The 18,516-nt window shown below is 42.5% G+C and overlaps 1 pseudogene; it reads right to left on the reverse strand.

Moving 5' to 3' along the window:
- Nucleotides 1-17,887, reverse strand: part of LOC110575775 — a 39,141-nt pseudogene extending 21,254 nt beyond the window's left edge.
- Nucleotides 17,888-18,516: the final 629 nt, after the last annotated feature.

Below are 18,516 nucleotides of genomic sequence, written 5' to 3' on the forward strand. Positions count from 1 at the left end.
TCATATTCCATCCCTTCATCATATCAACCCTTATTTTTGTACATATATAAGTTTTTCTTTCTTTAAAATTTTGGGAGGCACTTTCTTCTAAAAGACCAAAATACACCCCAAATCTAGTGTGTGGCACTGATCATATTTGATCACATTCTGGTTTTTTTGTTGTTGTTGTTTTGTTTTGTTTGTTTTTGTTTTTATCTTTATCTTTTTCTTTTTTTTCTTTTTCTTTTTTCTCTCTTTCCCTTTCTTTTCCCACTGCTTCAGGTCTTTTCTGATTTGTTTAGAGTATATTTTCTGGGGACGTTGTTACTCTGCTAGCATTTTGTTCTCTCATTAATCTATTCTCCTCTGCACAAAATGACAAGACGGAAAAAATCACCTCAACAAAAAGAACAAGAGGTAGTACCGACTGCCAGGGACCTACTCAATACGGACATTAGTACAATGTCAGATCTAGAGTTCAGAATCATCACTTTAAAGATACTAGCTGGGCTTGAAAAAAATATGGAAGTTATTAGAGAAACCCTTTCTGGAGAAGTAAAAGAACTAAAATCCAACCAAGTAGAAATCAAAAAGGCTATTAATGAGGTGCAATCAAAAAATGGGGGCACTAACTGCTAGAATAAATGAGGCAGAAGAGAGAATCAGTAATATAGAAGATGAAATGATGGAAAATAAAGAAGCTGAGAAAAAGAGAGATAAACAACTACTGGATCACGAGGGCAGAATTCGAGAGATAAGCGATACCATAAGACGAAACAACATTAGAATAATTGGGATCCCAGAAGAAGAAGAAAGAGAGAGAGGGGCAGAAGGTATAATGGAGCAAATTATAGCAGAGAACTTCCCTAATTTGGGGAAGGAAACAGGCATGAAAATCCAGGAAGCACAGAGAACCCCTCTCAAAATCAATAAAAATAGGTCAACACCCCGACATCTAATAGTAAAACTTACGAGTCTCATAGACAAAGAGAAAATCCTGAAAGCAGCTCGGGAGAAGAGATATGTAACCTACAAGGGTAGAAACATTAGATTGGCAACAGACCTATCCACAGAGACCTGGCAGGCCAGAAAGGACTGGCAGGATATATTCAGAGCACTAAACGAGAAAAATATGCAGCCAAGAATACTCTATCCAGCTAGGCTGTCATTGAAAATTGAAGGAGAGATAAAAAGCTTCCAGGACAAACAAAAACTAAAGGAATTTGCAAACACAAAACCAGCCCTACAGGAAATCTTGAAAGGAGTCCTCTAAGCAAAGAGAGACCCCAAAAGCAACATAGACCAGAAAGGAACACAGACAATATACGGTAACAGTCACCTTACAGGCAATACAATGGCACTAAATTCCTATCTTTCAATAGTTACCCTGAATGTAAATGGGCTCAATGCCCCAATCAAAAGACACAGGCTATCAGACTGGATTAAAAAACAAGACCCATCGATATGCTGTCTGCAAGAGACTCATTTTCGACCCAAAGACAGCCCCAGATTGAAAGTGAGGGGGTGGAAAACCATTTACCATGCTAATGGACACCAAAAGAAAGCTGGGGTGGCAATCCTTATATCAGACAAATTAGATTTTAAACCAAAGACTGTAATAAGAGATGAGAAAGGACACTATATCATACTTAAAGGATCTATCCAACAAGAAGATCTAACAATTGTAAATATCTATGCCCCTAACATGGGAGCAGCCAATTATATAAGCCAATTAATAACAAAAGCAAAGAAACACATCGACAACAATACAATAATAGTGGGGGACTTTAACACCCCCCTCACTGAAATGGACAGATCATCTAAGTAAAAGATCAACAAGGAAATAAAGACTTTAAATGACACACTGGACCAAATGGACTTTACAGACATATTCAGAACATTCCACCCCAAAGCAACGGAATACACATTCTTCTCTAGTGCCCATGGAACATTCTCCAGAATAGATCACATCCTAGGTCATAAATCAGGTCTCAACCGGTACCAAAAGATTGGAATCATTCCCTGCCTATTTTCAGACCACAATGCTTTGAAACTAGAGCTCAATCACAAGAGGAAAGTCAGAAAGAACTCAAATACATGGAGGCTAAAGAGCATCCTACTGAAGAACGAATGGGTCAACCAGGAAATTAAAGAAGAATTAAAAAAATACATGGAAACCAATGAAAATGAAAACACAACTATTCAAAATCTTTGGGATGCAGCAAAGGCAGTCCTAAGAGGAAAGTATATAGCAATACAAGCCTTTCTCAAGAAGCAAGAAAGGTCTCAAGTATACAACCTAACCCTATACCTAAAGGAGCTGGAGAAAGAACAGCAAATAAAGCCTAAGCCCAGCAGGAGAAGAGAAATAATCAAGATCAGAGCAGAAATCAATGAAATAGAAACTAAAAGAACAGTAGAACAGATCAACGAAACTAGGAGCTGGTTCTTTGAAAGAATTAACAAGATTGATAAACCCCTGGCCAGACTTATCAAAAAGAGAAGAGAAATGACCCACATCAACAAAATCATGAATGAAAGAGGAGAGATCACAACCAACACCAAAGAAATACAAACAATTATAAGAACATATTATGAGCAACTCTATGCCAGCAAATTAAATAACCTCGAAGAAATGGATGCATTTCTAGAGATGTACCAACTACCAAAACTGAACCAGGATGAAATAGAAAACCTGAACAGACCTATAACCACTAAGGAAATTGAAGCAGTCATCAAAAATCTCCCAAAAAACAAAAGCCCAGGGCCAGATGGCTTCCCAGGGGAATTCTACCAAACATTTCAAGAAGAATTAATACCTATTCTTCTGAAACTGTTCCAAAAAATAGAAATGGAAGGAAAACTTCCCAACTCATTTTATGAGGCCAGCATTACCTTGATCCCAAAACCAGACAAAGACCCCATCAAAAAGGAGAATTACAGACCAATATCCCTGATGAACATGGATGCAAAAATTCTCACCAAAATACTAGCCAATAGGATCCAACAGTACATTAAAAGGATTATTCACCATGACCAAGTGGGATTTATCCCTGGGCTGCAAGGTTGGTTCAACATCCGCAAATCAATCAATGTGATACAATACATTAACAAAAGAAAGAACAAGAATCATATGATCCTCTCAATAGATGCAGAAAAAGCTTTTGACAAAGTACAGCATCCTTTCTTGATCAAAACTCTTCAGAGTATAGGGATAGAGGGTACATACCTCAATATCATAAAAGCCATCTATGAAAAACCTACAGCGAATATCATTCTCAATGGGGAAAAACTGAGAGCTTTCCCCCTAAGGTCAGGAACGCGGCAGGGATGTCCACTATCACCACTGCTATTCAACATAGTATTGGAAGTCCTAGCCACAGCAGTCAGACAACAAAAAGAAATCAAAGGCATCCAAATTGGCAAGGAAGAAGTCAAACTCTCACTCTTTGCAGATGATATGATACTTTATGTGGAAAACCCAAAAGACTCCACCCCAAAACTGCTAGAACTCATACAGGAATTCAGTAAAGTGGCAGGATATAAAATCAATGCACAGAAGTCAGTGGCATTCCTATACACCAACAACAAGACAGAAGAAAGAGAAATTAAGGAGTCGATCCCATTTACAATTGCACCCAAAACCATAAGATACCTAGGAATAAATCTAACCAAAGAGACAAAGGATCTGTACTCAGAAAACTATAAAATACTCATGAAAGAAATTGAGGAAGACACAAAGAAATGGAAAAACGTTCCATGCTCATGGATTGGAAGAACAAATATTGTGAAGATGTCAATGCTACCTAGAGCAATCTACACATTCAATGCAATCCCCATCAAAATACCATCCACTTTTTTCAAAGAAATGGAACAAATAATCCTAAAATTTGTATGGAACCAGAAAAGACCCCGCATAGCCAGAGGAATGTTGAAAAAGAAAAGCAAAGCCGGCGGCATCACAATTCCGGACTTCCAGCTCTATTACAAAGCTGTCATCATCAAGACAGCATGGTACTGGCACAAAAACAGACACATAGATCAATGGAACAGAATAGAGAGCCCAGAAATGGACCCTCAACTCTATGGTCAACTCATCTTTGACAAAGCAGGAAAGAATGTCCAATGGAACAAAGACAGTCTCTTCAACAAATGGTGTTGGGAAAATTGGATAGCCACATGCAGAAGAATGAAACTGGACCATTTCCTTACACCACACACAAAAATAGACTCCAAATGGTTGAAAGACCTCAATGTGAGACAGGAGTCCATCAAAATCCTAAAGGAGAACACAGGCAGCAACCTCTTTGACCTCAGCCGAAGCAACTTCTTCCTAGAAACATCGCCAAAGGCAAGGGAGGCAAGGGCAAAAATGAACTATTGGGACTTCATCAAGATAAAAAGCTTTTGCAAAGCAAAGGAAACAGTCAACAAAACCAAAAGACAACCAACAGAATGGGAGAAGATATTTGCAAATGACATATCAGATAAAGGGCTAGTATCCAAAATCTATAAAGAACTCATCAAACTCAACACCCAAAGAACAAAGAATCCAATCAAGAAATGGGCAGAAGACATGAAAAGACATTTTTCCAAAGAAGACATCCAAATGGCCAACAGACACATGAAAAAGTGCTCAATATCGCTCGGCATCAGGGAAATCCAAATCAAAACCTCAATGAGATACCACCTCACACCAGTCAGAATGGCTAAAATTAACAAGTCAGGAAATGACAGATGTTGGCGGGGATGCGGAGAAAGGGGAACCCTCCTACACTGTTGGTGGGAATGCAAGCTGGTGCAGCCACTCTGGAAAACTGTATGGAGGTTCCTCAAAAAGTTGAAAATAGAGCTACCATATGATCCAGCAATTGCACTACTGGGTATTTACCCCAAAGATACAAAAGTAGGGATCCGAAGGGGTACGTGCACCCCGATGTTTATAGCAGCAATGTCCACAATAGCCAAACTGTGGAAAGAGCCAAGATGTCCATCAACAGATGAATGGATAAAGAAGATTTGGTATATATATACAATGGAATATTATGCAGCCATCAAAAGGAATGAGATCTTGCCATTTGCAACGACGTGGATGGAACTGAAGGGTATTATGTTGAGTGAAATAAGTCAAACAGAGAAAGACATGTATCATATGATCTCACTGATATGAGGAATTCTTAATCTCAGGAAACAAACTGAGGGTTGCTGGAGTGGGGGGTGGGGTGGGAAGGATGGGGTGACTGGGTGATAGACACTGGGGAGGGTATGTGCTCTGGTAAGCGCTGTGAATTGTGCAAGACTGTTGAATCTCAGATCTGTACCTCTGAAACAAATAATGCAATATATGTTAAGAAAAAAAAAAAAAGAAGAAGAAGAAGGTAGCGGGAGGGGAAGAATGAAGCGGGGGAAATCGGAGGGGTAGACGAACCATGAGAGACGATGGACTCTGAAAAACAAACAGGGTTCTAGAGGGGAGGGGGGTGGGAGGATGGGTTAGCCTGGTGGTGGGTACTGAGGAGGGCACGTTCTGCATGGAGCACTGGGTGTTATGCACAAACAATGAATCATGGAACACTTCATCTAAAACTAATGATGTAATGTATGGGGATTAACATAAGAATAAAAAAAAATTAAAAAAAAAAATCTAGAAAATACCTAAAATTAGGATTGTATTCAGTTGTAGGATGATAGCTGATTTTTTCCCCTTTTTACAACATGTGTTTCATGATGTCATGATGTTATTTTTGGGGTTTTTTTAAAGATTTTATTTAATAGAGAGAGAGAGAAAAAAGAGAGCATGAGCGGGGGTTGGGGCAGAGGGAGAGGGAGAAGCAGACTCCCTGCTGAGCAGGGACCCCCCCCCCTAACGTAGGACTGGATCCCAGGACCCTGGAATCACGACCTGAGCCAAAGGCAGACGCTTAACCAACTGAGCCACCCAGGCGCCCCTGATGCTATTTTCCTAATAAAACAAATACCATGTGATGTCTAGGTTTGCCCCTACGATGGCAGAGAAAATACTGTATGTCCATCAGCCCTGACAAATGCTACTTCGAATGCCCTGTCCAGTCACCCTGTTATCACTGTGACCCAGCACATCACAGCCTGCTGAGGACCTCTCAAACTCCATGCATGAGCATTGCCTGAGTGCTCGATTTCCTGTGCTACAGTGACAGCCAAAGGAAAACAAACCAAGAATGAATTGCTGAGGAAGGCCAAAGCTTCCCCTCAGCCAAGGACCCCTCCCCTTACTTCCTCCATGTTTTCTTGGTAGCACCTCAAATTTATACATTTCAACATCTCTCTTGCCCATCAAAACCTTGTCACATGTTCTTAGGGTTCCAGTCACTGCAAGGGGATATCAGGTAATAAGGGCTTAATTACAGAAGTTGATCCCTTGTGCGATCTACACAGTGTGTTGTAACTCAAGCAAAATACCTTCCAATAGCGACTATTTAGTCTCGTCCGAAGAGCCAGGCTGGTGAGCACCACCAACATATTCCATAGCTTGTCCCTAACATGGTAACTCAACCCACTTCTGTTTAAGTGTAAACGTGCCCAAGAACTTCAGCATCCTTTCTCACCAAGTGACCCGAGAACCTTTCCTGTCCTTCATCCTCCTCCTGGTTTAGAGCATCCCTAAAAGAGGATTCAAATGGCCAAAGGCAATAGGCCAGGAAGGAGCTTGGGAGTTTAGCCAACCGCCCTCCCGTGACAGCCAAGCTGTCTTTTCTAGTTCTGCAACTAGTGTGGGCTTCGCTGAACTGCCTTGAACTGCTTGGAGCACCACTTCCCTTAAGGAGGAAAGGCTTGTTGCGATGATTAGAAATAATGTATGCAAAGTAGCTAATTACAGACCTGGCTTTCGGTAGGCAATCAATAAATTGTAACTATTTTTACTTTGTTCGTAAGCTAGAATTTCCACTGGGGTTGGTACACACGAGGAAAAGGCGGCATAGTCCGGACCAGAAACACACATCTGAACTTCATGAAAGCCACAGCCAGACTCTTTGATGAGGAGCAGACCTCCAGAACATGGTCACAAACTTGCTCAGGCCCCAGATCAGGGTAAGGTAAGCGAGGTACTTGCATGACCTTGAGAGTGGGTACTTCTTCAAGTGGTGCGCCCTGGACGCTGCACGTGCCCCAGCCTAGTCAAGCCCCTGCCCTGCCTTCTGCCTCCTTTCAGAGCAGGTAGGAGAGAGCGTGGTGTACCATACGGGGGTGGGCACCAGGGGAGGTAGACCAGCCACCAACAGCACACTCTGGCCTGGGTGGCTAGCACTCAGGGGATCACGAGAAAAAGAGGAGCAAGGGGACAATTAGGGAAGAGAAAGACTGCACATCAAGTTGGGCTTCCCAGTGTTCCCACGTAGAAAGGCTCCGCGATGTAGAGGAAAGGTCTGCCTTTTGTCAGAGGCACCTGAGCCAAGGGAAATGGTCTAAGACCTGGATGGTATTAGTTGCCTCTGGCACAAAGAGAATAACAGCAACATCCCTGAAAGAGGTGACTCATAGAAAGGGTATATGGTCCACAGGTCTCCTAAGATGAATGCATGAGTGTCACTTTCCATTTTCTAAAGAACTTTCAAATTCATCATGTTATCTGTTCATTACAGCTCAGACAAGTGGCAACCTAGGTACTATTATTTCCGTTTTACAGAAGAAGAAGCCTGAGGCAGAGAGGGGGTTACTGCCTTAGTAATGCGACTTTGTAGGAGGGATCACGGTGGACTGTGCGACTGTTTGTTCTGGAGAAGCTAACTTTTGAATCAGATGTTCCTTTGGATCCCAGATTCAACACGATTAGCTCTGTGGCCTCACAGACAGCTGATCTCACCCTTCTTCACTTCCTGCTTCCTTTTCCATAACATCTATGATGCACAGTACAGAGCTTGCTTGGCTAGAGTGAACATTAAATTGGTACAAACTGTTCGGAACCACATCCAGTACACAGCAAGTCCTCAACCAACGCTACCCGCTCTCCTCTCTGGATTCAGTATTGTACTGATTCCTGGTCTCTTTGCGCCTGCTTTTCCCATGAGCCATTTTCGAGAGGACCTGCCCTCTGAATGCAATGGTCGGCTTGTCCAGCCCAAAGATGAATGGAAAAGAAGAGTCCTTTGTTCATGAAACAAATGCTTTCACGCAACTAAATGAGAGGAGGCCCTGGGAGCAGAGCTGCAATGAAGACGAAGCAGACCGTCATTTTCATCGGAAATAAATCAATGCATGAATCAGAGCAATGCAGCTCAGGGACCAGGGTGGGAAGCATTTTTAGAACTGTCACTTTAAAAATATGTTCCCTCCTGCCTTGCGGCTCTCTCAGTGGGCAGATTTTAAAATAGAAACAAGTAACTTTAATTAGGCTCTAATTAGCCCCATAAGTTTGGTGAGCTAGGATAGTTTATTTCAGAAAAAAAAAAAATTATAATAACAGAAGGAGGATTTTCCAGGCGCCATAACTTTAATTACAATCCCAAACACCTCCAGCATGCTTACTGGGCCAATTAAATCAGCAGGGCAATGGCAACGCTAATGTACTCTATGCCAGACCCAAGCTCTGATGATGCTTTTCTACTTGAGTTTGTTTCCAAAGTACTTTGAAAAGCAGATAACTTACAATGCTTACTTAAACAGAGGCGGGGGGGCTTTAAACCGTTGTTAATGCACGATTAACTGGGATCTCAGAGATAGGGGCCCTCCAGATCAACGTTGCTCGGGTGCAGGTCCACGGGCAGGCTTCCCTCCTCTTGTTTGCTTCAGGCCCACCCCCTAAGATGGAGCTGCTTCGGCCTGCTTTCTCCCACTGCCGCTTGAGCCTTGGTAGGCAATCCAGTCCTTGACCAGTCCCCAGAGAGAAAGCGACCAGAGAGAAACATGGCTCTAGAGGCCTTCTGGCACCTTCTGATGCACTGGGGAGCCAGCCCACCGTGGATGTCCTCTGAACTCAGGAAAAATAGTACCTCCTCCACTTGCAGTTATATGCTAGAAAGGGAAAGAAGGTGCCCGTGTTTGGGGGAATGGTGAGGGTCAACATCCATGTCCACACAGGAAATCTGACTCCAACCAGGGGTTGAGATGAGAGGTTTATGCACGTAGGGAAATGCTTTAGATTCCTTCTCAGAAAACGCATTTTCCATATCGTGTGGCAGAAATACATTTATAGCCAATGAATGGTCAGGTGGTCCCCATCCACAGTCATAGATCTAGTGAATATCCTACAAGTAAGTCTTTGAGGCTATATGTCAGGAGAGCCTTCTAGTGCCTTCCTTTGATTTCTCCAGTTATGTTGAAAAAGAGCCACTCCAACGAGTTAATGTTGTTGTCTCCAATGACTGTTTTGATGGGAATAGCATAGTAATCAATATGTGGGTGGCCCTGGAAAGGGTACAATGTTTGAGAGCCACCACACATTGAGTGACTCCTTCCTATTTGTTAGTTTCTCTTATTTCCCATAGCATTGCTCATTGATCTCAACCGGGTGTTCCATGTAATTCATTTATTTATTCATCTAGCAAAGAGTTAATTAAGTGCCAAACAGGTGTCTGGCACAGGGCTAGCTTCCAAAGGTACCAAAAGGAGTGAGGAAGGGTTCCTCTACTCGAGGAGCAGGCTACCTAGCAAAGGTGGAAGACAGGGCCATAGTATCAGGGAAGTAAAAAGCAGGGGGGGGGGGGGGGGGGGGGGGGCACTTGCCAAATGTCAAAGCTCTGGAAATCAGCACTTCAATGTAATAAAGAACCAAATCAATGCTGTTTGAAACCATCAAGCCTATCAAGTTCCATTTGAGGGACACCTGGGTGGCTCAGTCGTTAAGTGTCTGCCTTTGGCTCGGGTCATGGTCCCAGGGTTCTGGGATCGAGCCCCACATCAGGCTCCCTGCTCAGCGGGAAGTCTGCTTCTCCCTCTCCCACTCCCCCTGCTTGTGTTCCCTCTCTCGCTATCTGTCAAATAAATAAAAATCTTTTAAAAAAAATCTTGGGGTGCCTGGGTGGCTCAGTTGTTAAGCATCTGCCTTCGGCTCAGGTCATGGTCCCAATCAGGCTCCCTGCTCAGCAGGAAGTCTGCTTCTCCCTCTCCCACTCCCCCTGCTTGTGTTCCCTCTCTCGCTGTGTCTCTCTGTGTCAAATAAATAAATAAAATCTTTAAAAAAAAAAAAAAAAGCCTATCAGTTTCCATTTGAGATCAACTAAATAAAACCACTCTTGGATAAATAAGGGGGAGAAAAAGGGTAACTTTCTCTACCTCACAAGTCATCAAAGGAAGGTTTCCCAAGGCCAGTGTAACCTGAGCAGCCCATTTACTGTAACAAGCACTTCTCAGGCCTCCCCTGCCTGTGGGAAGATTGACAGCCTCAAATAGTCTTTCTCTGGTTCCAGACAACTTCTCATTCCTTCCAAATCATTACAGGAATCCTCAGGAAAAGTCTTATTCTCTTCCACACATGCTCTGACTACTGAAAGTCATGCCAGTGTTTCTTTTTAGTTCTCTGCCTTATATAAGTTTTGCTCCTGGTCCCTGACAACGCGGAAAGTGGCAGTGACATTCATACTCAAACTTGAGATGAATAATACAAGCCAAAACAATTCCTATAAGCGACACTTAATAAGTGTGTACTATGTGCTCCACACTGTGCTAAGTGATTTGCATTTGATTATAAATTTTTTTTTTAAGATTTTATTTATTTGCAAGAGAGAGAATGAGAGACAGAGAGCATGAGAGGGAGGAGGGTCAGAGGGAGAAGCAGACTCCCTGCCGAGCAGGGAGCCTGATGTGGGACTCGATCCCGGGACTCCAGGATCATGACCTGAGCCGAAGGCAGTCGCTTAACCAACTGAGCCACCCAGGCGCCCTGCATTTAATTATAAATTTAGAGTTTATTTAGTCCTCAGAGCGACCATGGGAAGAAACTGGGTGTCTGGGAAATAATCTCGCCCAAAATAGGAAGTGGTGGAGCCAAGAGTCTAACTCAGACTAGCTAAACCTCGAGCAAACATTCCGCTGTCAGGAGGGGCTGCTGCTCCCGCCCGGGGTTAAGGGAGACGACCGGTCCCAGGCACCGAGGTCCGTGCCAGGGGCCCTGACGCCCAGCGCTGTGGACTGGAGGCAGTGACCCCATGACTACAACTCTTGATGTCACTGTCTGCGTCATCAACATCCGTAATGAGAGACTGCTGCTGTTCTTGGAAGCGCTGTCCTCCGGAGCCACTGGCCTATCATCTTTGACTCAACTACTTCCTCTCTGATCTTACTTCCCCCCACCGTTCTTTCCCAGGGAGCTTCTCAAACCCTCCTATAAAGGTTCCCTAGCATACCCACGTGATCCTACTCCAGACAGGGCAGGTGCTGTGGCCACCCCCAGAAGAACTGATGCCACCCCAAATTTGCAGGGAATGTTGACACTGATGAAGCCACAGACACCCCAAGAGGATATAAAAAGGCTTATTACCTACATTACTCTCCAAGGAAAGCAGGACAGCCTCACAGGATGTTCTCAAATGGCTTGAGAGCCGGGAAGGGGGGCTACCTTGGGACTGTGTCGCTTGGCTGGCACCAAAGGCAGGAGCACCTGGGTTTTCTGCTCAGGGGAAAGGGGAGCATTGAGTAGAATCTGGTCAGCAGTCAGACCTTAAAAGTGGAGTTAGACTCCTCCTTACAACAGAGATGTTTGAGTCTTAGGATAAAACGGAATTTAGACTCAAGTTAGAAAAACCCTTCTGCCCAACATCATGTGGTGATTTTGCTGAGGGAAATCCAGAAGACCATACCTCCACCAATGTATTCTCAAAAATCCTATCTATAGGGGCACCTGGGTGGCTCAGTCGTTAAGCGTCTGCCTTCGGCTCAGGTCATGATTCCGGGGTCCTGGGATCGAGCCCCGCATCGGGCTCCCTGCTCGGCCGGGAGCCTGCTTCTCCCTCTCCCACTCCCCCTGCTTGTGTTCCCCTCTCTCGCTGTGTCTCTCTCTGTCAAATAAAAAAAAAAAAAAAATCTTTAAAAATCCTATCTAGGGCGCCTGGGTGGCTCAGTTGGTTAAGCGACTGCCTTCGGCTCAGGTCATGATCCTGGAGTCCCGGGATCGAGTCCCGCATCGGGCTTCCTGCTCAGCGGGGAGTCTGCTTCTCCCTCTGATCCTCCTCCCTCTCATGCTGTCTCTCATTCTCTCTCTCTCAAAAAAATAAATAAAATCTTTAAAAAAATAAAAATAAAAATAAAAATCGTATCTATAAAAAGGCACAACTCTTTTTTTTAAGTTTTACTTACTTATCTCTATACCCCTTGTGGGGCTCGAACTCACGACCCCAAGATCAAGAGTCACGCTCTACCAACTGAGCCAACCTGGTGACCCAAAAAAGGCACAATCTGATGTGTTTCCTTATCATAAAGGAAATTCCTTATCATAAAGGAAATATATCCAAATTTCAGATGCTTGGGAGCAACATTATCTAATTCATGTCATTTGACTTGTATCATTTGATTTTTATAGATTTGAAGTTTTTTTTTAATTTAAATTTTACTTAGTTCACATACAGTGCAATATTGGTTTCTAGAGTAGAATTCAGTGACTCATCACTTACATACAACACCCAGTGCTCATCACAACAGATGCCCTCCTTAATACCCATCACCCACCTCCCTCCCTCCACCCTCAGTTTGTTCTCTATCATTGAGAACCTCATGTTTTTTTGTTTTTTCGATTATTAAAGAATTCTTTTTAAAAAATATTTTATTTATTTTTTGAGAGAGAGAGAGCATGGGCAGGGAGAAGGGCAGAGGGAGAGGGACAAGCAGACTCCCCACTGAGCAGGGAGCCCAACTTGGGGCTCCATCCCAGGACCCTGAGGATCATAACCGGAGCCAAAGTCAGACGCTTAACCAACTGAGCCACCCAGGCACTCCAATTATAGAAATTCTCTTGATTCCCAAACTTAAAAGTCTCCTTTTCACCTTTCTTTCTCCTTTCTACCTCCAAAGTCTACCCACTGTAATTTTAATTATACATTGTACAGGTTGGTAACATGTATATTCCTTTTGTTAACATCATTTTCTGTGCTTTGAGTCCAAGTTGATGTTAAAATTTAAAAGATTAATTAATAGCATTCACACTATTATGAATAAGTCAGTATTATAAGGTATTGAACCAAACTATGTGCTATGATTACATTTTCTTCTTAGCAATTCCTATGTCTTGGCCATCGTGACACTGGAGAAGAATATTCATGTAGATTTTCCTTTCTTGCATTCAAAATTATGCCACAGTTTAGCTTGTTTCATAATGACACAACACCTGTCATTTTCTTTTGATTTTGTGTGTATTTTTCTGGACTTTATGAATTCCTTTCCTTTTTTCTTGTTGGGAAAGTAAATTACAGACAGTATTTTCTTCACCACATCTCCCCTAATTCCTTCCAATTTTCTAATTTCTCACTCATTACTCCTATTGTTTGAAATGTATTCCTCTCTTTTTTCTTGAAGCTCACTAACCACCTGAATTGGTTGCTTCATATTTGGAACACAGCCTCTTATACAACTTTTTTTATCCTAGAGTTTGAAATTGTCTTTCTCTTTGTAGTCTAGTTTTGTGTTTTTGTTTTTGTTTGCCTTCATCACATCCCCTTATTCTTCCTTTATCTCCCTCCCTAAGGAATCCCTATTTTCCCTGAAGCCCTTCTTCCCAAATTCTTCTGATCCTCTCTAGACTGTCCTGAAGATCTACTGCAGAGTCTAAATCCTGGGGCTTCTGTTCACTCCTCTCAAGAGCTGGAACCATGGTTTTGTTCTGTATCCATCCTCTTTCTCAGCTTACTCCCTTGGTTTGATGGCTTAATCCCTAAACCTTCCTAAGTAAGAGAGCCGGAAAGGTGACTTTTCTAAGTCCTTACATATCTGAAAATTGTCTATATTCTGACCTCACACTTCATTAAAACCTCAGCTGGGGTGACAAAACCTATTAGTAGTCTCTTCTCCCATAGTAATAAAATATTGAGCTGGTCACAGGCTGCCCAAAATGAAGAGCACACTGCCCAGCCTCCCTTGTAAGCAAGTATGGACGGTGAATATAAGAAGTATCATATGGCAGCTTCCTGGAATCATGCAGAAGAGGCAGTTCACATGAACCATTGGGACTCTTCTTTTTTTTTTTAAGATTTTATTTATTTATTTGACAGAGAGAGACACAGCGAGAGAGGGAACACAAGCAGGGGGAGTGGGAGAGGGAGAAGCAGGCTTCCCGCCGAGCAGGGAGCCCGATGCGGGGCTCAATCCCAGGACCCCAGGATCACGACCTGAGCCAAAGGCAGACGCTCAACGACTAAGCCACCCAGGCGCCCCCCGTTGGGACTCTTCTTTATCAATCTTCCTTTCAGACCGCTGCCTGGAACATGAATGCCATCATCTTGTACCATGGAGTCAAGGCCATACATCATAAAGCAACAAAAGAGGAAACGCCTAGGTCTCTGAATGTCATAGCCACTCTGAGAAGCTTACCAGGACTTTTACATAAAAAAGAAACTAAATTTTTTCAAGCCACTGTTATTTTGGGGTTTCTGACAAAGCTACACCTAATCCTGGGTAAAACAGGTTGAGTATAGAAACATATGATGAAATCATTTTCTCTAAGAACACAGAAAACATGATTCCACTGATTTCTACCATCCAGTGCTACGGATCTATAAAAACCAGTTCTCATTTTTTATATATGACCTGTTTTCTTTTCTCTCTGAGAGCTCTCCAAGGAACTTACCTATCTCTGACATTCTGAAATTCACAGTGGGTCTTTATTTACTCTTCCCGATTTGCACTCATCAGGCCCTTTCAATGAAAAGACTCACATCTTGGGGTGCCTGGGTGGCTCAGTCCGTTAAGCGTCTGCCTTAGGCTCAGGTCATGATCTCAGGGTCCTGGGATTGAGCCCTGTGTCAGGCTCCCTGCCCGGCAGGAAGTCTGCTTGTCCCTCTCCCTCTGCCCCTCCCCCCACTTGTGCATGCACGCTCTCTCTCTCTCTCAAATAAAAATATTTTTAAAAAAGATCCACCTCTTCATTCAACTCTAAGATTCTTGTTTTATTCTAAGTTTATTCCTTCCTCTTTATTTTGTCCATTCTCTATTTCTAAAGGGATCCATTTTTCTACTAGTTGGATGCTAGGCCTCCTGATTGGAGACTGAGTTTCATCTTTCTTTCACAATTTGTCTTTTAAAATCTGTCCTATGTCAAATCCTCCTACTGAATTTAAATAAGGCAACCATGTTTTAATTTCTGAGAGCTTTCTTGCTCCCTCATTGTACATAGTATCCTGTTCTTGCGTACCAATGCAATTTCTTCTTGAGTCACTCTCTAGTAGTTTTCTATCAGTATGTGGTAACATACCCCAAACTCAGTGGTTAAGAACAAAAAACTTACTATCTCACAGTTTTTGTGAACCAGGCATCCAGAAGCCTTTTAGCTGGGTGATTCTGGCTTGGGGTCTCTCACAAGGATGCAAGCTCACACGCATGACTATTAGCAGGATTCAGAAAATCTGCTCCCAAGTTCATTCACATGATTGCTGACAAGTCTCAGTTCCTTCCCACGTGGACCTCTTTCACAATATGGACACTGGCTTTCTTCTTTCTAGAGCTGCCTTCACAACATGGCAGTTGGCTTCCTGTGGAGATGTGAGTGATGGTTCGGAGGGTAGGGAGGGATAAATAGACGCCAAAATGGAAGACCCAGGCTCTCCATAGTTTTTAAGTTAACACTGAAGTGGTATGCCATCACTTCTACCATATTTTGTTTGCTTACTAGAGATGATTCACTAAGTTCAGGTCACACGCAAGGGGAGACAACCAAGGGGAAGAGTATCCAAAAAACTGTGGACATATCTTTACAGCTACCACATTCTCTAGGATGCTAATTAGTTTGTTTTCAAATTGCTTCCTGAGTCACTTCCTCTTCTTTCATCTAGCTCTTTCTTGGTTATGCTGCAGGCTTTCCTCAAATATCTAGAAACCCATAGTAGTTTGTTTCAATGGGAAAATGAGAAAATGTGAAGGTTGACTGGGCTTGCATGTGGAAGGATTTGAGACTGGCAGATTTTAGGGTGAATCGTCAGGGAACTGGCTAGTCCCTTATCCCAAAATGACAAGGTCATTATGCTGACACATACTCCCCAAAATACCTGCCTTAGTTCTTCCTATACCAATAGTTCAAATATTTTAGGACAGTCTCTGTTCAAATTTTTGCTTGGAACTAAATTCCTGGCCACCAACTATATAGGAAGGGAAGGAGAGTGAAGAGATTGACTCATCTATGTACAGATTTTTAGCTAATCCTCATCTTGTCAGTCCCTCTAAGGTACCTGCCAATTTCCAGGTCTGGCCTCATAGAGATGACAGTGCAATGATCTTGCAAGGAGCCCATTTTCTCCCTTTTTCCAGGACCTAGACAGCTCTCAGCTACAGAATTGCTAAAATGAGAGTCCTGAACTTATTGCTAACTAGCTTTGTAATCTTAGCAAAGAATTTTCCTACACTTGTCTCATTTACAAAATCAGAGGAATGGACTAATTGAACTTTAAGTTTCCTTACAATAATGGCGATCAAATTCAGCCAGGATTGGAAATTCCCTGGCAGCTTTATTTCATACATTTTGAAATATGAAAAATCTAGTACATGGTAAAAATAAATAAATAAAACTAACTCAAGCTGAGAATATATAGGAAAGTTAAGAAAAAGCTTCCAAAAAATGGATGGGTCTGTATTTTTTTCAAATATTGCAAGAAACCTCCCTATTCCTGTTGGTAGAACTCTGTGTGATAAACATTAAAACAAATGAAGAGTGTTTCCCCCAAAGAAGCACAGTTTTTAGGGTATTTCAGTCATTTGGAAGGAAAATATGAAGCTGAGGAACACCATCATTTTCTTTTGAAGTTATAACTTGGACTTCTGAGTTTGACAAGATTCTGGGAAAAGTAGTTCTGGATAAGCTATTTTGGTGATGTTAAACATGCCATTTCCTGATGACTGATACTTTGGATATCGTCCTAGCAACCACTCTAATGCTTTGATTGACTTTTCACTTGTAAATGTGAAGTTCAAGTTTGTCCTCTAAATTATGGGTAATGAAAAATCACCCAGGAGCGCCTGGCTGGCTCAGTCAGAGGAGCATGGGACTCTTGATATTGGGGTTATGAGTTCGAGCCCCACAGTGGGTGTGGAGATTGCTTAAATAAACAAAACTTTAAAAAAAAGGAAAAGAAAAATCATCCAAATATTTTATAATTTTGCTTTCTAGTTATACTTCACATTAATCTTATTTTAAAGCAATATCAATATGATGATTTTGGTTGATGAATATAGCATGCTACATTTGGAAATAAGTAGGGGAAAGGAGTGAAGTCAATGGAGAATTATGAAAAGTCACAGTGACATTTTTAGTTCAGGTACAACAAACCACTTGACAGTAAGAGAGATCTCAAGAACTACTCATTGGTACAAAACAAGTTCAAGACTCAGGAAAAGCATGGCTGGTTAGGGATAACGTTATATCTGCCCCAGCAGTTATATTGTACCGAATTCTGCATAGAACCCTCTTAAGGATTATTCACAGTAAAAGGAGTCAGACAAAAACCAGACTAAATCTCAGGGCAGAGACCTTTGTGTTCTTCTCCACCAGAAATTTATTAGAAAATCTCAGACTTGCAAAGGGCCTCAGAAGCTATTTGTTACTCTCACCTTTATCATAAAGTAGAACTTCGTTCTTCAATATCATTGCTTTAATAAATCCAGCAAATGAAGGTTCGTTGCCTCTTAAGGCAGCTGTTTTTGAACACACTCTAACTGTTGGCAAATTATTCCTTTTATCTAGATGAAACTTGCTCCCTTCTAACTTCCATCCATTGGTTCTCATTCTGCCCTTTGGCAACATCGTATTAGTCTAGACCTTTTCCCACATAACAATTCTGGAAGCACTACCTATTCCCTTTGAAACTTTTCTTCTCTGGGTGAAATAACCCCATCCCTTCATCTGGTTTTACAAATCCCTTTTGCTATCGTGATCACACACACACACACACACACACACACACAGACACACACACACACACACACACACACACCCGCTGCTCTTGCTCACCCATAACCTTCTTCTGAAGTGCCCATACTTAGCGCTGGTTTTTTTCGGATGTCACTCTAGGGATAAAAGGGAAGACCGTACACAGTCAGTAATATGGCATAGATGGGAGCTTTAGCAGTCATTTGTTAAGGGGTGCCTGGGGTGGCTCAGTCGGTGAAGCATCTGCCTTCGGCTCAGGTCATGATCCCAGGGTACTGGGATCGAGCCCAGTGTCAGGCTTCCTGGTCAGTTTGGAGCCTGCTTCTCCCTCTCCCTCTCCCTCTGCCCTCTTGCTCGTGCTCTCTCTCACTCTTCTATCTCAAATAAATAAATAAAATCTTTTTTAAAAAAAAGTCAAAATACAGCTAACAATTAGAGTGTGTTCCATCTGCCCCTTCCTAAAACATTTTACTGAAGGCCTACCCTGTGTTGTGGGGCTATAA

This window comes from Neomonachus schauinslandi, chromosome X (genome assembly GCF_002201575.2).
Source record: "Neomonachus schauinslandi chromosome X, ASM220157v2, whole genome shotgun sequence".
NCBI lineage: Eukaryota > Metazoa > Chordata > Mammalia > Carnivora > Phocidae > Neomonachus > Neomonachus schauinslandi.